Raw genomic sequence first — 21,650 nt, forward strand, 5'->3', positions numbered from 1 at the left:
TCACACTCTCCACTCACGGTTCCCACTGTTCAGCTTTCAACCAGCAAGTCTGGAAGTGTTCAACTTCTTTTCATGGTTGGAATTATTAAAGGATTCTGCACTGATTTTACCTTTTTTTTGCCTCATAAGCTTGGGTTTTGAGACAGCAGATAAAAAGTGACAGCTGACCTCAAATCATCAAAAAATTTAACTGAAAGACAAAGCTCCCAATAATAAAAACATCAAAAAATCTGGAAACGAGTTGATTGCCAAATAGCTGGCAATCAGAACTAAAAGTACAGTTTCCTAACTGACCTTAATGTCTCCCTGTGCAGTTTGTCAGCTTCCAATTTACTGACACTATGGCTGCTCTATGCCCCACATTTGTAGTAAGGGGACTGGCTTATCCAAAGGCCCCTTATTGGGCCCTTTTAAGCCTACTGGCCATAGTTCAAAGGTATGTGTTATGGTTTAAAATATTCCCCTGGGTGAATCTGCACAACAATTTTCATGGACCCCAAATTTCAAACTTGTAGAACTTGCCTTGAACCCATGATAGCGACAAACCCAAACCTCAATCTCAAGAGTCCATTTTTTATTGCCTCATTTCTATGTGAATGACTGTAGCCTTTATGTTGTACTATGCTTCATGTACCCACATGTTAGGAGGCATCAATGCCACCCAACAAATATGTGCTTTTCCCCCCTCAGAATACATTTTACACAGAATATGTCCAAACTCAGAATGAGGGAAGGTTTAAACTCCTGCCAGGCTTTAAATGCTGTCTGTGTCCCCATTTTCAGTCACATTTTTGTCTCTGCAGTAAAGGGAGAAAAGCTGTTCCAAGCACCTAAAGGAGTTCCTGCATATTTCTGCAGCAGCCCATGTCATGGTTGAATTCTGCAGTACTGCAGCTTGTAAATGATCTCAGTTTACCTGTAAGTAGAGCAGAGAGGCTGGAATCAATGTAAGGACCCTATTTATGTCAATCTCCCCACCCACTCTTAGCAATGCTTAGATACCTGAACGCTGAGCTGCAGAATACATCAACTGATGATCAGAAAGGATTTATTCTGAACAAAGTATAGTCTTTTACAAGAAGGTGTAAACAATAGGTAATATAACTGATGGATGTGTTTTAGTTAAAGTGTTACTAAACCCAAGACCCTGCATTCACTATAGCTGGTCTCCCACAGTACACAGAACATGGAAATGCAATTAATTTAGTAAATATAAACATCTAAATACCTTTTTCATCAGCAGTATATAGCAGTCTTGTGATTTCTATCAGTGTCTGGTTAAAGCGTGTAGGAGGAGTTTTCATTCTACTCTAACTATCCTATGAGGCTGCAGGACCCCTGACCCTCTGTCTGGATAGTGCTGATTGGTCCTGTGCTGATCACATGCACCCTTCCAAGGAAAAAAAACTCTTTAGCAATACACACAACTGAGCATGTGCAGCCTTTTTACACAATGCGGATGATTAACCCCTTAGGTTCCACGGTGAGTATGACAAGCATGCTTTACTCCATATACCGAATGATTTTACTGTTGTGGGTTTAGTAACACTTTAAAAATTATTTTGGGAATAGAAATTCAACAACTCCTGTGTCCCATGTTCCTGCAGTGTTCTTGTGTAGGCTGTGCTCCAGGAACACGAAAACCGGAGTCGGTGATATTGTGCAGCAGCAGTATCTCTCCGCTCTCTCTCCGCTCTCCATACTCTGTGAGTGATTCCCTTTGGAGTTGGTATGTTTTGAAACACAGCCACGAGGAGAGATCATGGGAGCCTCGATCAGGTGTTTCAAGTTGTGCTGCACAGCGCTGCTTTCACAGTCTCCTGCTGACAGTGAGTTACTAATTCACATACTACTTCTGCCCATTGAACTGTTGTACTTACCAAACTCTGATTACTGTGCAGTCATCTGGGAATGGTTATCCATCCATTATCCATTCCCAGTGGATACTTGACAGACCACAGCAGCTTCAGTTGTTTTCACGGCATTCACAGTTCATTGGATTCCACAGTGTCTGCGAATACGCAGTTGTTATTCCAGCCCTTTGCACTCTTCCCAACCCTAGGGTTGTTCCATATTAGCAGCATTCCCTTCAGCTATGGACTGGTGTTCTTTGGATTTTTTTGTTTTCGTTGCCTGTATTATATCCGATAGGACTGCCTGGCTGGTGGTGCGGTTACTTCCATCTACACTCATCAATAGTGCCCCAATGGTGTATTTGTATGCTTGGGTGGTGTCATACGCTCTGTTCTGTGTATGTTTGTCTTCGTCCCCAGACAACATTGTCTATATATGGTGTTAGGTGTAGTATTTTTTTCTAATTGTTTATGTCATTTGGTCATACTTTTTTCAATAAATGAAATTCGATTATTTATGCATTTTTTGGTTATTACCTCCCTGGGGTCTTTCTGCGTGGCACTTGGTACTGTGCCTTCTCTCTGGTAGAGTGCACAATTTTTCATTCTTCTGTTATTTCTACCATGTCTCCATATCATAACCACTCTGCTTCCATGACCCTGTGGTGGGGTGATCATGTGGGCCATGGTCTGTTGACAGCTTTCAGCAAAGGAGCCTGGGGCATACTAGGGTCACCGGCTCATCACTCCTTGTAAGCTGTCTTGGTTAAGACCTAGTTTTCACTTTAGACTTCATGCCTTGGCTGAGCCTGTGATACCTGCTAGAAGGGTCAACCTCAAAATTTATCCAATCTCTTAACATTATCAAGTTTCTAGTGACAACATAATTGGAGTCACATTAAGGTATTGAGATTGTTAGTAAGCATAGTAAGGGTGATGATACTACGAAGGCCTTGTTCTGCCATTAAATGTATGGGATATTTCTGTTAGCTAAACATTGGCTGGTTGAATTATGAATGGGATCTATGTCTGTTGACATCCTATGTAACAACAATACATACTGCACTATGGGTTTATGTGTTGCACATTATCAGAGATATACGATGTAATTTATTACTAATGTTAAAGTGGAAGTTCACCCTAAATCTAAAATCTGTAAATCTACAGGCATCCACAATCTAAAGCCTGGTACACACTATTCGTTATTTTTTTTGTGCAACTGAGCGGGTTGCACAAAAAAACAGACAACTCCTGTCGGAGCCGCTGTACTAACCATGCTTTTGTTCTGACAAGGCCCCCCACCAGAACACTCCAATCAGCACTCTCTGCCATTGGCTGAGAGCGCTGATCAGGAGTCAGTCGGCTGCTGGTTTTCCAGCATGCACGTCAAAACAGAAGGCCGGCTTCTGTTGGACAGACGACATACACACAGGCCGAATGTCAGATTTTTTTTTAACCGCCCGTTGTCTCCCGACATTTGGCTCGTGTGTACAGGGCTTAAGTCTAACCTATCTAGCCATGTAAAGAAGAAATCGCTATACATACCTTTTTTTAAGCCGACCCGGCCTGGTCTTCAGCAGTGGAAGCTCTGTGCAGGAGACAGCCAACAATGGTTGTGAAATGCCAGAGAAGTGAGGTCACCCATAGAGCTACTTTGGGGCTTCTGTTGTCCGCTGCCTCCTCTGCATCCACCTCCACAGTAAAGCCGCTGCTGACAACTCAGCGCGGGACCAGAGTGGCTTCCGAAAAGGTATGTAGGATAGGATAGGTTAATCTCAGATTGTGGATGCCTGTAGATTTTGAGATTTAAGTGTTAGGGTGAACTTCTACTTTAATTGTAATAATTTCCTAGTGCAGTTCTGTGAAATATTTTAATTTGTTTTTAATTCATTTTTAATGATGTAGTATCAGTTATGGTTAGATAATTTCATCCCATTTTCTCACTACTGCCATAGTTGGGCAAACTGCCAAAATCTTATATTTTATATCCAAAAACATAATTACTCAGGCTTCCTTTTGTTTGATATCCATGCTATGCTTATCTATCTGAAAGCAAGCATGCATAAGCAGTTGTTGACATCGGAACTGGTGACAGACGAATTACTGCAATCAGAATGTGGAGGAAAAGCACAACACTTGATGCTTTAGCTCAACTTGCTCATTCAGAGTAGTGCACCATTACTATTGTTTGCCATGCTTAATAACGATATACCTAAACGTGAACAGCATGTCCCTAGCTGTAGGTGATGCGCAACACATTAGTTGTGGCATACACTTGGATACACTTTGAGAAGTCCTGGCAGCCCTCCATGGTATTTTTTTAATGCAAGTGTACAGTGTGGGGACAGCATTGATGGAATAGTAGAAGCAGCTGTGATTTGTAAAAATGTATGAATAGACAACTCCTATCCTAATATGGTGGTTCTTCAAAATTAATAATAAATACTGCAGTAGGGAACAGACACAAAAAGATACATTCAGCAACTTTCCAAATACCTGTTCTATCTTTATTTGGTGCAATAATGTTTTTTCATTCCCAGACTTACGTAGATATCACATTAATATTGCAATTGTACTTTTAAGATAAAAAAGGGAGTAACTGAAGCAGTGCCTTATCAGGGTCTGGAATGTGAGTACATGATAGAATAGGTTGGTCATGATTGAAATAATATCAGTGCATTGTGCAAAAAATAAGCGAAGCATACAAAAACGAGTGCATGTACAGAGTTTACAATTTCTCTCACACCAGTATCTCAGACAAGAGTACACAATATTCCATAATTTGGCAAATAGAACATTAAGGAGCTAACTGCTTAAAGTTAGAAAATGCAACATCAGTATATTGTACAGGTGAGTGTTTAGTTGTCACAAAATCAAATGAGAAAGTGTATTAGTTTTCTTTGCGGGCACCCCATCAGGGATAGCCATGGTAGTAGGCAGAAGAAGGAGGAGAAGATTTTCTTGCAACTTGAAGGAGTCCGGTTGACTGTTCATAGCCGATGTGTTTATCATTTGGCTTTTTTAGTGCCCATCTCTCTCTGTTAGTTACTACTGCAGTAGATGAGGGTTCATTTCTAACCAGAAGATGAGTTGCATAGTAGTCAGGAATATAAGAACAGTTACATGCAGGCAGTCAGAGGCGGCTCTCTAATTAAGCAAATTAGGCTGTCGCCTTAGGCCTCGCTCCCACAGGGGCCTTGCGGCCGCCTAATTTGCCCATACCGCAATCTCGATGATTCACAAGGACCGTCCTGCAATATGATCCATTCTCCTCCCGGAGTCCCGGCAATGCCCGTGGCTTGTGCGGGGTGTCTCCATTCCCACATGCCGCAAGCTCCACTGTGCATTGCAGCCGGCACACATGGCACTGCGGAGTGGAGCGAACTGAACCTGCCCCTCCTCCTCCTGCTGGGATGTTTTCCTGTGCACAGAGGAGGAGGAGGGGAGGAGGCTCCCCACTGTACCGAGAGTGTGCTGGTCTGAGGTCTGTGTAATTTAAAAGTGAGTCTTGCAGAGGAGGGGAGCATGAAGAAGAGGGTGAAGGAGGGGGGGCAACCAAAGAGTTTACTTGGAGTGATTTGGGGGAGAGGATATGTGCTGGGGGCACTTTAGGTGCTACAAGGGGGCTTCGATATAAAATCCACCCCCCCCAGCACTTGCCTTCTCCCCTCCCAAAGCCCCCCAGCACATATCCTCCCCCCCCCAATCAAACAGATGCTGTCTGCCACAAAGGGGGTAGCTCTAGGCACCCCGCAAGCGATGTGGATAAATGCACCCACTGCCCAAACTAGTGCCTCCCTACCAGGCAAGTTAGTGGAGCAAAGTGTAGGTTCCAAGACACAAGGCAGGTTCACACTATGAATCGCACAGAAACGCAGTGTGCAATTCACATGTGACCTGAGTGCAGTGCAGTTTCAGCCCATTCATGTCTGCAGTCTCTGACCATCTCTTGCAATGGCGGCCTGTCCATTAGCCTAGGTTGACACTGATGCAATGTGGGAACTAGCTCGATTACAGCGCCGGTTCCCGCATCACATCTCTCCCGCAGGCAGTTCACACTGCCCTCTGCGAACCGCTGCGGGTTTCAATACATTGTTAATGACACCCACAGATCGGTTCACAGATCACAGTGTGAACTCGCACAGGAATCGGATCGCATAGGTCAGAACATGCAATCCGATTTCATTGCAGGGAAAAAAGTCCCTGCACTTTTTTTCCTGCGAATCTAATGCGAGTTCAGCCATACAACTGTATGGCTGAACTCGCATCTCACAGACATCACATGTGATTGGCACCGCACTGTGGGTGTGAATCTCATGCATGGTCTGTGATTGCACTAGTGTGAACCTGGGCTCAAGGGTGCAAGGGCGTTGCCCCCTCTATCACACCACCCCCCTATATGTATCATGGATAGATTCATGCATAGCATGAATCTATCCATGGCCGTCACGTCCACCCCCTATTCAGGCATTCGGCCCCTTTCAGGACACCAGGCACCTGAATTACAGCAGTGGGTGTTTTTTTAACCGCTTCAGCCCCGGAAGATTTTACCCCCTTCCTGACCAGAGCGTTTTTTGCGATTCGGCACTGCACCGCTTTAACTGACAATTGCGCGGTCGTGCAACGTGGCTCACAAACAAATTTGATGTCCTTTTTTTCCCACAAATAGAGCTTTCTTTTGGTGGTATTTGATCGCCTTTGCGATTTTTATTTTTTTCTTATAAACAAAATAAGTGCGACAATTTTGAAAAAAAACGCATTATTTTTTACATTTTGCTATAATAAATATCCCCCAAAAATATATAAAAAACATTTTTTTTCCTCAGTTTAGGCCGATCGTATTCTTCTACATATATTTGGTAAAAAAAATCGCAATAAGCGTTTATTGATTAGTTTGCGCAAAAGTTATAGCGTTTACTAAACAGGGGATAGTTTTATGGCATTTTTATTATTTTTTTTTTTTTTTTACTAGTAATGGCGGCGATCAGCGATTTTTATTGTGACTGCAACATTATGGCTGACATGTCGGACATTTTTGACACATTTTTGGGACCATTGTCATTTATACAGCGATCAGTGCGATTAAAAATGCACTGATTACTGTGTAAATGACACTGGCAGTGAAGGGGTTAACCAATAGGGGGCGGGGAGGGGTTAAGTGTGTCCTAGGGGAGTGATTACTAACTGTAGGGGGATGGGCTAGCAGTGTCATTACTCTGATCACTGCTCCCGATGACAGGGAGCTGTGATCAGTGACACTTGTCACTAGGCAGAACGGGGAGATGCTGTTTACATCAGCATCTCCCCGTTCGTCCTCTCCGTGAGGCGATCACGGGTATCCCAGCGGCGATCGAGTCCGTGGGACCCGTGACCCGACTCACGGAGCTCCTGGCCGGCGCGCACGCAATGGCACGGCGGGGAATTCAAATGGACGTACAGGTACGCCCATTTGCCCAGCCGTGCCATTCTGCCGACGTACATCAGCGTGCGCCGGTCAGGAACCGGCTAAAGCACCTGATTAGAGCTAGAGGCTCTAATAGGCTTCAAGACATGATGGACTCGGAGTGCAGAGCATTGCGCTCGGAGCCCACCCAGGTGTGTAAGAAAAGCAAATGAATATTCGTTTTTCTAACACTGAAGCACGGGTCTGATACCCATCACCTGATTGGCTGAAAGCACAGGCGATCCTATTGGACGCCTAGCAGGAGGAAAGAGGAGAGACGCATGGCAGAAGCATGAAGGACACAGCTCGTCTCTGCCTGACCCACCACCTAAACTAAATAATAAAAGTGTAGCGCTATAGTGAAGAAGCAAGTGTAAAGGTATAGGACAGAAAGAAGTCTGTTTACATTTGAAGGAGCAAGTGACCTCATCTGATCCCAAACATGAAAGATATGTATACTAGATAGTGCAGTGAATATGGGTGTAACATCCAATATCACCACACCTGTAAATAAGTGAGATGCTCTATCTTTTCAGGAAGAGCACAAAACATCACAAGAGGAAAAAAAAAAAAAAAAAATTATTTATCAAAAATTATTAAATAAAACATCCAAACTTATCAGTAGTGAAAAAAGTGTCAACAATGCAAGTGGGGAGATATAACTCCCAAGTGAACAATATAAGCATAATATATTAGTCCATATGGTGTATGACGTGGTTGACCCAAATTGAATCCCAGGTGGGTAGCATCATAGAAAAAGTCCAAATCTGAGTAAGGGATGGAATACTCTTACCGACTTTGGTGGACTCACAGGCCGTTGGCGGTGAGTCAATTAGGCTTGTACTGTCTTAAGATGGATGACAGTGTCAGGATGGCTTGTACACCGGAAGGGTTCCTCCTCAGATGGGGGGCCAAGAATCTGCCCAGAAGGTCGGCACAATCACCGTCTTTATCAGCATATTCTTCTACAGCGGGAGCCTCCCTCCATGCCAGCATGGATGCGGAGCGGCCCGGAGAAGAAGAGAAGAAGAGAAGAAGAGAAGAAGATGAAGAAGAGAAGAAGATGAAGAGAAGAGCGGGAGCCTCCCCCCATGCCATGGGTGCGGAGCGGCCCGAGGAGAAGAAGATAGAAGACGCTGCGGAGGAGATGCTGGACGAGAACACTGAAGGAAGAACCAGAAGAGTCAGAAGAACCAGAAGAAGAAGATGTAGGAAGATAGAAGAAAGAAGAAGCATTTAAATAAAGGAATTGTCAAAAACTGTCTCTTGTCATTTTTAAAATTTTTGACAGTTTTTTAGTGAAATGGTAGAAAAGTATCCCCTTACCATTTCACACAGGGGGGGGCTGGGATCTGGGGGTCCCCTTGTTAAAGGGGGCTTCCAGATTCCGATAAGCCCCCCGCCCACAGACCCCCACAACCACTGGCCAGGGTTGTGGGGATGAGGCCCTTGTCCTCATCAACATGGGGACAAGGTGTTTTGGGGGGCTACCCCAAAGCACCCTCCCAATGTTGAGGGCATGTGGCCTGGTACGGTTCAGGAGGGGGGGGCGCTCACTCGTCCCCCCCTCTTTTCCTGCGGCCTGCCAGGTTGCGTGCTCAGATAAGGGTCTGGTATGGATCTTTGGGGGGACCCCACGCCGTTTTTTTTTTAAATTTTGGCGCGGGTTCCCCTTAAAATCCATACCAGACCTGAAGGGTCTGGTATGAAATTTGGTGGGGCCCCTTACGTCATTTTTTTTTTTTTCATTTTGGCTGGGGTTCACCTGTGGGGAATTCCCATGCCGTTTTTATCAATGAACTTTTATGTGTATTGTCGGACCGGCAATGCAATAGCCGCGAGTAGTTTTAAATTACTTTTTTCCTTTGAAATGTCATTTTGTTGTCAGACTGTTCTAAACATGGGAAACATGCGCCCCTTTACAGGCATACTATAGACACCCCCCAGCTACGAAATTTAAAGGGATATTACACTTTTATTGTTTGACTTTAAGCATTATTAAAATCACTGCTCCTGAAAAAACGGCCATTTTTAAAACTTTTTTTTGCATTGATCCATGTCCCCTGGGGCAGGACCCAGGTCCCCAAACACTTTTTATGACAATAACTTGCATATTAGCCTTTAAAATTAGCACTTTTGATTATTCATGTTCGTGTCCCATAGACTTTAACGGTGTTCGCGTGTTCGAACGAACTTTTTTCCTGTTCGCATGTTCTGGTGCGAACCGAACAGGGGGGTGTTTGGCTCATCCCTAATTGGGGCACTACCTCACACAAAATAATGCAAAACTGAAAACTTTAGTATGTTCACATGGGCCTTGACAGAAAAAACAGTTAACCAGGCCTTTCTACAAGCACATTTGTTGCATTATTATTTCAAAGTGCCTCCAATAAAAATACATATTAAAATGTGTGAGTGAACTCTGTTTCTATCGCATTAAACATAATTGAACTTGTATTGTTTTAAGTATATTCTTGTTTTGAAACGACATTGATTCTTTATTAAAAACAGGGGGGGGGGCGCAGTTTGCCATCTTCGCCCTGGGCACCAAATGGCCTTGTCCCAGCACTGCTCTGACCATCTCTTGTACCATGTCTGCACGGTCTCTGACCATCTCTTGTATCATGTCAGCAGTCTCTGACCATCTCCTGTATCATGTCAGCAGTCTCTGACCATCTCTTGTATCATGTCTGCAGTCTCTGAAAATCTCCTGTATCGTGTCTGCAGTCTCTGACCATCTCTTGTATCATGTCTGCAGTCTCTGAAAATCTCCTGTATCGTGTCTGCAGTCTCTGACCATCTTCTGTATCACGTCTGCGACTCTCTCACTCTCTCACTCTGCGGAAGGTGCTCCAGAGCCCCCTCCACATTAGAGTTCCCATTTTAAATGCAAGTTGGAACTCTGTGAACAGTGATGCAAAGGGGAATGCAGTGGACTCTGATATAAGGTAATCAGGTTCCCCCTTTAGATCATGATCCGCAGCATTCCCCTTTACATCAGAGTTGCCCTTGCACTGTAAGGGGGAATCCTGCAGACTCTGATATATGGGCGAACTCTGTGCTGGCTGGGTTATATTAAATTGACCTTCATGTAAATGCAGAAATATGCGTGTAATAAATAATATATATGTAATATATATATATATTTGATTAAATAAGACTTGGTTAGAGAAAATTCTATAAACTGTGAATTCATAGTTCATAGAATTTAAAACTCGTAATATATGCAATATATACAGTTAATTTTTATTACTTGAATTATTTTTCCCATTATGGGCGTGAGTGGGGCCTCATGTCTCAGATTTGCCTAAGGCCTCACAAAGCCTAGAGCCGCCTCTGCAAGCAGTAATAAATGTTTGGCTTACTTTTTTGCTACACAATATCCATAAACATATATATCAGTCACAACATTAGTTTTTATTGTGGAGATTTTGCATTCCCTTGATGACTGCCCATAACTTTTTTCTTACATATGACATTAGAGGTAGTGCTACAGCAATAAAAATTAGGAAAAATCTTTATGTCTACTCACAATGTAGGAAACATTTCAGTTTTGTAGGAATAATACAAAAAAGGTAAATTTCCCAAAAGTTCTTATTTATTGAGAAATATTGCAGTGCAAACAATAATTTTCATCATCATCATCCTTATCTTCAATGTCAAAATAAATAAAATATATAGGAAGCATGTTAGGGCTTTTCTTACATTAGAATTTGAGGAAAATGTATTTTAAACTACCCATTGCATAATCAAGATTTTATAAATCAAAAATACATATCTCTATTTAAAACTACTACTGGCTACACTAATTTAAAAGCAGCTATTTTAATTATTGTCTGGTCAGAAATTCCCAAAGCAAAGCTCAAGGGTTAAAAAGGTAAAGGTGAGTAAAGCACCGTTTCTTCTTTTTTTCTGACCCGCAAAAGTAAAGGCATGATGTGCTAGTATGCATTACATACTAGCACATTATGTTAAACTTACCTGTAAACAAAGCCCTCGTCGTCCTCGCTGGAGGCCGCATCCATCTTCGCCTGTCTTCCTTTTAGGTCCGCTGACTTTGGCTGTGTGACTGGCCGGAGCTGAGTGATGTCACTCCCATGCATGCGCGCAGTCACGGTCACGGCACAGGCTTCTGAAGAAACGGCATGGGTGGCCGATCCTTCAGAGCGCATGCACCAATTACGTAAACGGCTGCATATACAGTGAATATCTCCTAAATGGCACACGTTTAAGAGATATTTACAGTACCTATAGGTAAGTCTTAATATAGGCTTATCTATAGGTAAAAACAATACATGATAGTTTATTCCTCTTTTAAACTGCAGGTTTTTCTGTTAAGAAAATGCAGTCGAATATTACATCAGGTAGAAAAGAAAAGATAATAATTTGTCTAAGGTGTTTTGATATACACAATATTGTGTATAAAACACCCATAGGTGCCCCCGTGCTGTAACTGTGCTGGACATACACTATATTGTCTAAAGTATTGGGACACCTGAACGCATGAAATTTAATGGCATCCCAGTCTTAGCCTATAGGGTTCAATAGTGAGTTAGCCCACCCATTGCAGCTATACCAGTTTCAACTCTTCTGGGAAGGCTGTCCACAGGGTTTAGGAGTGTGTCTATGGGAATGTTTGACCATTCTTCCAGAAGCGCATTTGTGAGGTCAAGCCCTGATGTTGGATGAGAAGGCCTGTCTCGCAGTCTCCACTCCAGTCAAGGTCCTCCACCCCAGACTCTCTCATCCCTGTCTTTATGGACCTTGTTTGTCCACTGGTGCGCAGTCATGTTGAAACAGGAAGGGGCCATCCCTAAACTGTTCCCACAAAGTTGGGAGCATGAAATTGTCCAAAATGTCTTGGTATGCTGATGCCTTAAGAAAGGGGTAGGCAACCTCGGCCCTCCAGCTGTTTTGAAACTACAAGTCCCATGAGATATTGCAAAACCCTGACAATCACAGGCATGACTCTTAGAGGCCGTGGCCTGATGGGACTTGTAGTTTCACTACAGCTGGAGGGCCAAGGTTGCCTACCCCTGCCTTAAGAGTTCCCTTCACTGGAATTAAGGGGCCAAGCACAACCCCCGAAAAGCAGCCCGACACCATAATCCCCCCTCCACCAAATGATTTGGACCGGTGCACAAAGCAAGGTCCATAATGACATGGATGAGTGAATTTGGGGTGGAGGAACTTAACTGGCCTGCACAGAGTCCTGACCTCAACCCGACAGAACATCTTTGGGATGAATTACAGCGGAGCCAGGCTTCTCGTCCATCATCAGGGCTTGATCTCACAAATGTGCTTCTGTTACAATGGTCACACATTCCCATAGACACACTCCTAAACCTCGTGGACAGCCTTCCCAGAAGAGTTGAAGCTGTTATAGCTAAAAAGGGTGGGCCAACTCAAAATTGAACCCTACGGACTAAGACTGGGGTGTCATTAAAGTTCATATGTGTGTAAAGGCAGGTGTCCCAATACTTTTGACAATATAGTGTATGCCCAGCACAGTTACAGCACGGGGGGCACCTATGGGTGCTTTGTACTGCAAGCAAGAAAGACTGGCAATGCCTACTGTAAGTATTGCTCTGTTTTACAGAGGGGAGTAAAAGGCCAGTTTGTTAGGTCCACCAAATTCTTAGGACATTTATTGGCTCATTTATACACAGTAACAAAGATTACATTTGATCTAATGCTTATTTTGGGTGCTTTACTTGGGGCAGAGCTTGCATTCTAAATCAGGCTGATAATGCCCAGTGGAGCTTCTATTTTCATTTTTCAAAACAAAGTGTTTCTTTTATTCCATATAAAACATACATACACAGTGTGCAAATGTCAGAACTGCCATCCTGCTGTGACATCGTCATTATGAAGATATAAAGAATACATATTCAACTGAAGAGACTGTTTTGACAGCACACTGAATAGAGGCAAGGACAAAAGCCTACTTAATTGCATGCATGAATCCCTACAAAAGTCGTTCAGCAGGACAGGCAGACTGCTGAGTACAGGTTTCTTAAGAAAACTCCAGAGGTTCCATTTATCACCTATGGAGCCTTACTGTTTATTTCCAATTATATTGCCCTGTTTCAAACATAGTAATGGCAGTGCTTCAGCATTGACAATTTTAAATCTGTGACTTCATTCAGTTCTGACTTTTCAACATATGACATTGGTGTCTATCTAATTAACCTTGATGATCTATGGAAATACTTTTCATATTGTTTTCCTTGTAGCAATCAGAATGAAAATTCTCTATTTGCCATTTAATGTTGTTGCATACCTCTTTGTCTTACATATCTTAATGTATGTGACTGTGTTCATTTTACAGCCTATCAGGAATACCTGAAAGTCACCTTGTAGTGATGCGATAAATCAACTTTAATTTCCAATTAATGGTTTAAAACTTAAATGGTACAAGGGAGAAGCATAAAAGGCTGTTGATAATCTGATAAGTGAATAAAATACTATGTTTAAAGAAAACTAAAATGACTACAAATATGGCAACTCATCCCAGGTACACAGTAATATCAGACTATCTAGATTTCCAACTTGGCAGTGGAGGCCCAATATGCAAATATGGCACAGAAAAGGACATCCACAATAATGAACAGATATTGGATTCTGCTGTAACATTCACATTGTGTTGGCTACAACAGAGAATATATATCTCCGCTGTAATATCTGACTTGGCAGCATTCTATACACAAACTTATTGTCATCTAAAATAATATTCCTCTGCAGATAATCTATCTTCTCTTCAGAGAATCTATAAAGCTGAGCATGGAACTGCTACTGTCATTGGATATTACATTGTAGGTGATACTAAACACTCAAAAAGCTTGCATGTCATGCGATTTGTCACATACACATACAGTATCTCACAAAAGTGAGTACACCCCTCACATTTTTGTAAATATTTTATTATATCTTTTCATGTGATAACACTGAAAAAATGACACTTTGCTACAATGTAAAGTAGTGAGTGTACAGCTTGTATAACAGTGTAAATTTGCTGTCCCCTCAAAATAACTCAACACACAGCCACTAATGTCTAAACCGCTGGCAACAAAAGTGAGTAGTACACCATTAGCCATTTTCCCTACCCAGTATCATGTGACTCATTAGTGTTACAAGGTCTCAGGTGTGAATGGGGAGCAAGTGTGTTAAATTTGGTGTTATCTCTCTCACTCTCTCATACTGGTCACTGGAAGTTCAAAATGGCACCTCATGGCAAAGAACTCTCTGAAGATCTGATAAAAAAATGTGTTGCTCTACATAAAGATGGCCTAGGCTATAAGATGATTGCCAAGACCCTGAAACTGAGCTGCAGCATGGTGGCCAAGACCATACATCGGTTTAACAGGACAGGTTCCACTCAGAACAGGCCCCGCCATGGTCAACCAAAGAAGTTGTGTCCACATGCTCAGCGTCATATCCAGAGGTTGTCTTTGGGAAATAGACATAAGAGTGCTGCCAGCATTGCTGCAGAGGTTGAAGGGGTGGGAGGTCAGCCTGTCAGTGCTCAGACCATACACCGCACGTTGCATCAAAGTGGTCTTCATTGCTGTTGTCCCAGAAGGAAGCCTCTTTTAAAGATGATGCACATGAAAGCCTGCAAACAGTTTGCTGAAGACAAACAGACTAAGGACATGGATTACTGGAACCATGTCCTGTGGTCTGATGAGACCAAGATAAACTTATTTGGTTCAGATGGTGTCAAGCATGTGTGGCCGAAACTAGGTGAGGAGTACAAAGACAAGTGTGTCTTGTCTACAGTCAAGCATAGTGGTGAGAGTGTCATGGTCTGGGGCTGCATGATTGCTGCCGGCACTGGGGAGCTACAGTTCAATGAATGTCAACATGTACTGTGACATACTAAGGCAGAGCATGATCCCTCCCTTCGGAGACTGGGCCGCAGGGCAATATTCCAACATGATAATGACCCCAAATGCACCTCCAAGACGACCACTGCCTTATTAAAGAAGCTGAGGGTAAAGGTGATGGACTGGCCAAGCATGTCTCCAGACCTAAACCCTATTGAGCATCTGTGGGGCATCCTCTAATGGAAAGTGTAGGAGCGCAAGGTCTCTAACATCCACCAGCTCTGTAATGTCGTCATTAGGGATGGGCCGAACACCCCCCTGTTCGGTTTGCATCCAGAACATGCGAACAGGCAAAAAATTTGTTCGAACCTGCGGACACCGTTAAAGTCTATGGGACACGAACATGAAAAATCAAAAGTGCTAATTTTAAAGGTTAATATGCAAGTTATTGTCATAAAAAGTGTTTGGGGACCTGGGTCCTGCCCCAGAGGACATGTATCAATGCAAAAAGAAGTTTTAAAAACGTCCGTCTTTTAATAATTTTAATAATGCTTAAAGTGAAACAATAAAAGTGAACTATTCCTTTAAATTTCATACCTGGGGGGTGTCTATAGTATGCCCTTCAGGTCTGGTATGGGTGTTAAGGGGAACTCCGCGCCAAAATGTTTTTAAAAAATGGCGTGGGGTTCCCCCGAAAAATCCATACCAAGGGGAACTCCGTGCCAAAATAAAAAAAAAATGGTGTGGGGTTCGACCAAAAATTCACACCAGACCCTTATCCAAGCATGCAACCTGGCAGGCCAAAGGAAAAGAGGGGGGGACGAGAGGCCACATGCCCTCAACATGGGGAGGATGTCCCCATGTTGATTGGGACAAGGGCCTCATCTCCACAACCCTTGCCAGTGGTTATGGGGGTCTGCGGGTGGGGGGCTTATTGGAATCTGGAAGCCCCCTTTAACAAAGGGGACACCAAGATCCCGGCCCCCCATGTGAATTGGTAAGGGGTACATTGTACCCCTACCATTTCACAAAAAAAAGTGTCAAAATGTTAAAAAAACCACAGGAGATGGCTTGGGACAAGTCCTTTATTAAAAATTAAAAAATAAAAAATAAAAAAGAGATTCCAGCGATGTAATCCAATAAATCCATGCTCCTACTCCAGCAATGTAATCCAATTCTCGATCTCCAGTAAAGGATGATCTCCAGCGATGGATGATCTCTAGCGACTCCAGCGAGGAACATGCACAGGATCCTGTCAGGCATGGCTTGCATTTTAATTTCACTCTTCATTGAGGACATACACAGCTGTGGAGGTTGCCTGCTGTGTCTCATTACTCTTATATTCAAGATATTCACCACACTCAGGTATTTACCATCTTCACCTTTTGATACTTGTTACATTTAGGCATACTTGCATACCTCATACATAGCTTTATTTATTTTATTCATTTTTATTTATTTTTTGAGCACTTATTTTTATTTATTTTTGATATCACACATCTCACGACACTATCACAATTCACCCCTCTTTCCTCTCCATCTTTTTCATCTTGTCACTTATTAGTATCCCTCTGCTATCCTATGTTTTCCACCATCTCCATGTCCCTACCATCTGTGGCCCAGGCCTTTTACTTATATATACATATCTGTATGTGAATACTCATTGATTTTACTACTTTAGATGCCTGACAAACATACTCATGTTTATAGCCTATAATCTTTATGGACTAATGAGGTTTTTAGGGATACATCACTACCCTACTATTTCACAATCACAGTCCACCTTTTTCACTTCCTTTTCTTTTCTATCTTTGCACCTGTTAGTATCCCTCTGTTATCCTATGTTTCCTACCATCTCCATGTTTCCTACCATCTTTGGGTCCAGGCCTCTCATTTCATGCATATATATCTTCATGCTAGTACTTATAGATTCTACTTTATTACTTTAGATGCCTGACAAACATACTTATGTTTACAGCCTACACTCTTTATGAACTAACGAGGTCTCTAGGGTTACATCACTACATCTATAATAGCAAAGAACAAGTGCGCAAAACCACAATTCCACAGCTTAATGGACAATGGTAGCAAAATTAGAACAGCTGCCAACATAAGGGGTGTTCTCACCCACCCTAATGTACAATGTCTTAATGGTAAAAGTATGTGGCGCTCATCTAGATGTACCATTCACAATGATAAATCAATTGCAAAGTAACTAGAAAAAAACTGAGTACTACCTTATCATAACAAATATATGTTGCCTATAGGTGATACAGCAACACATACATACTACGAGGGAATAAGTATAGCCAATATGTCTGTTATATTCACATAAATGATATGCTGCAGTGCATACTCCAACCTTCTCATGTGGAGGAAATAACTAAACAAATCTCAAGTGTTTAAATACTAGTGGTTGGTCTGGATAAACCGTAACTAAAAATCACCTGTGTAAAGTATTTCTATAAACTTAGTGAATGAAAATTGGTCACAAAAATGATGATGAAAAAATCTTGACATAAATTAAACTTCATAAATAAATACAATGTACATAATAGTCCACACTATTAGGTGATTGAGTGAAAAACAAAGTGACAAAAATACGCATATAAAAATAGTGATCATTAAAATTGGGAAGGGATATTAAAGTGTGTCCCAATTTTAATGATCACTATTTTTATATGCGTATTTTTGTCACTTTGTTTTTCACTCAATCACCTAATAGTGTGGACTATTATGTACATTGTATTTATTTATGAAGTTTAATTTATGTCAAGATTTTTTCATCATCATTTTTGTGACCAATTTTCATTCACTAAGTTTATAGAAATACTTTACACAGGTGATTTTTAGTTACAGTTTATCCAGACCAACCACTAGTATTTAAACACTTGAGATTTGTTTAGTCATTTCCTCCACATGAGAAGGTTGGAGTATGCACTGCAGCATATCATTTATGTGAATATAACAGACATATTGGCTATACTTATTCCCTCGTAGTATGTATGTGTTGCTGTATCACCTATAGGCAACATATATTTGTTATGATAAGGTAGTACTCAGTTTTTTTCTAGCTACTTTGCAATTGATTTATCATTGTGAATGGTACATCTAGATGAGCGCCACATACTTTTACCATTAAGATCACTACACCTATGCCATGCCTGCTGGCCGTTTGGCCCCTGGTGGGGTCCCATCTGACTTCACCCCCTCAGCTCCCTGGTGAGGCACCTGCTGCCGCTATCTTGGAGCCGCACACCTGTAGCCATGGTCAAGCTCAGTGGTGAGTATGGGGACCCACAACCCCTCCTACCCTGTGCCTTTATAACTAATACTGTGCCATTTTGCCAACTATATACTTTTTTATCTTAGGTACAATGTTACACACATCCACCCCTGAAGAGCGAGCTAGATCTCGCGAAACTAGTCAGGTAGTATGATGCTCGTGTACTATGACTGCTATTACATCCATGTACCAATATTTCTTGTTTTATATATTTTTTTTTTGGCAACTGTTGGGGTTATCTATGCATGTAAACAATTTTACTTGAATAAACCATATACTGTATTTACTACTGTTATGTTTACTGGCGGAACCGGTACCCACTTCATTTAAAGTACCAGGGCGAATCCTTTGTTTTACTATATGCACAGGATCCTGCCTCCACTGGAGGCACCCAGCCAGTGACACGGCGCTAGCTTGACAGCTCTTATGTAGCTGAGGACGGGGCCACCCATCACGTGACCCCATCCCCCTCTGACAAGGAGAAATGCCGGGGTTTCCCAGTGACATGTACAGATGACCCTGCCCCCCCCTGATGCAACGGGAATCCTGCTTTGTTAACGGGGGCTTCCAGATTCCGATAAGCCCCCCTCCCACAGACCCACATAACCACCGGGCAAGGGTTGAGGGGGTAAGGCTCTTGTCCCCATCAACATGGGGACATCCTCCTCATGTTGAGGGCATGGGGCCTGGTATAGTTCAGGAGGGGGGCGCTCTCATCCCCCCCTCTTTTCCTGCAGCTTGCCAGGTTGCGTGCTCAGATAAGGGTCTGGTGTGGATTTTTGGGGGAACCCCACGCCATTTTTTTATTTTGGCGCGGAGTTCCCCTTAATATTCATACCAGACCTGAAGAGCCTGGTAATGGAATTTTGGGGGACACCCACGCATTTTATTTTTTTTTTATTTTTCAATGACTTTCAATGACTTTTATGTGTATTGTCAGGACCGACAATTCATTAATAGCCGACACTAACGCTAGCACTTTTAAATGACTTTTTTTTCCTTTAGAAATGTCATCAAACATGCGCTACTTTACCGGCATACTATAGACACCCCCCAGGTACAAAATTTAAAGGAATATTTCACTTTTATTGTTTTACTTTAAGCATTATTAAAATCACTGCTCCTGAAAAAACTTCCTAATTTAAAACTTTTTTTTGCATTGATACATGTCCCCTGGGGCAGGACCCAGGTCCCCAAACACTTTTTATGACAATAACTTGCATATTAACCTCTAAAATTAGCACTTTAGATTTCTCCCATAGAATTTTAAAGAGTGCTCCACGGCTTTTCGAATTTGCCAGGAACACCCCAAATTGTATGTTGTTCGGCGAACGGGTGAACAGCCAATGTTCAAGTCAAACTCATGTTCGACTCGAACAGATAGCCGATCCCTAGTCATCATGAAGGAGTAGAAGGGGACTCCAGTGGCAATCTGTGAAGCTCTAGTGAACTCCATGCCCAAGAAGGGTTAAGGCAGTGCTGGAAAACAATGGTAGCCTCACAACATATTGACACTTTGGGCCCAATTTGGACATTTTCACTTAGGGGTGTGCTCACTTTTGTTTCCACCGGTTTAGACATTAATGGCTGTGTGTTGAGTTACTTTGAGGGGACAGCAAATTTACACTGTTATACAAGTTGTACACTCATTACTTTACATTGTAGCAAAGTGTAATTTGTTCAGTGTTGTCACATGAAAAGTTATAATATTTACAAAAATGTGAGGGGTGAACTCACTTTTGTGAGATACTGTATACTTTTTAAATTAAAAAAAAAAAATACTGTTAGGAACACTAAACAATTGTCAAATAAATTCCAAATCTGAAATGTTTTTCTTCAGACTTAAAGTCGCATTCTGGCATATACCTAACTAATCTTAAAATTGCTCCTCCCGCCCCCCCCCCCCCAACTCCTAACACCTATACTAACTAACCTAACTGAAGATCAGTATACTTTTACTTTCAGTATACAGTATATTTTCATGGCACTCTGGCCCGGTCACGTGATATGCTCCCCTGTGTCAGCTAGTGGTGTCTTCAGGGGAGAGGAGGGAGCGCCCACGACAGGTGGGCCATAGTAAGTCTATGGGTGACATCAAGCATTACAGCCATTATCGAGCACTCTCTCCTCATCCCTGTAGCAGGCCGTGGCTGACACAGGGGAGATTATGTAACTGGAATGGAGTGGCCTGAAAATAGGTAAGTATACTGATCTTTCTGGCCTGTGTACTATGATAAAGTGCATGTGTAGTATGTCCAGGGTCCACAACTGGTTATTCATCTGCTTATATCTGGCTTGATGCTTCATAGATCCCCAAATGACTCCTGATTCGGAGTTAATGGTAAAAAAAAAATTATATTTCCAATATTTCTGTCTGGGCAAAGCTTAATAGTTTCCAACAATTGGAAATCAGTGATTTTTTTGTTTGTAGCATTGTGCCATCCTATAAAAAATATTTCACTTTTTAAGAAAAATATACTTTTTAAATCATGGGCCTCTCATTCTCGCTCTCTGCTCATTTGAGAGTTGGTAGTTTTTCACAGCTCTTGATACTTTGATGTTTCGCTGCTGTACCTGTAAAAATATTCCTTAAAAATGTCCTTTTTTTTTCCTTATTTGCCTCCCTACATGATTCAAAGTGTTTAGCTGTGCTCCAATCAATCTCAGGAACAGCAATTCTTAAAAAACAAAATATATTTTCAGAAATTAATCTACTACCATCCAGGCCAAAATGTTGATCTTGATAATGCTGATGTGACTAGCTGAACAAAAAATATAATATTGTTTTCTGAATGTAATTCCAAATTCGGGTGTAAGTTAGATCAGAGGTCAATGAGGGTTAATTGTCAGCATCACGTATTTCTGGAAGTTTGCTTATCTCTACTCATACTGCACAACATGGTGCACAGAGTGGCCGCATCTCCATGCTTATAGCATATTTATGTAGCTGGAGTCAGTTGGAGTCAGTTAGAGTACATGGTGCCAGAAGAGACTGTCTCATGTAGACAACAAATATTTGTGATTGTTATCCTGTTCTAATAAAGTCACTGACATGTATGTAATATTTATTTAGATTGGATTATGTAAAAGTACTTAATACTGTTCCTTTTTTGTTTACTGTTGAGGTAGGGGCAGTTATGAATTAAACAAAAGCACACTCTCTATTGACAGTAGAGATTTTTTTTTTCCAGGAAAGTCCCATGAATAATGAATGTATATTTCAAGCACACAGTTTTCTGGGA

The 21,650-nt window shown here is 42.0% G+C and overlaps 1 protein-coding gene across 1 annotated transcript in view; it reads left to right on the forward strand.

Moving 5' to 3' along the window:
• Positions 1-21,650, forward strand: part of LIPC (lipase C, hepatic type) — a 307,115-nt gene that overhangs the window by 138,441 nt on the left and 147,024 nt on the right. The gene's annotated exons all lie outside the window — the stretch shown is intronic.

This window comes from Aquarana catesbeiana, linkage group LG03, assembly GCF_042186555.1.
Source record: "Aquarana catesbeiana isolate 2022-GZ linkage group LG03, ASM4218655v1, whole genome shotgun sequence".
Classification (NCBI taxonomy): domain Eukaryota; kingdom Metazoa; phylum Chordata; class Amphibia; order Anura; family Ranidae; genus Aquarana; species Aquarana catesbeiana.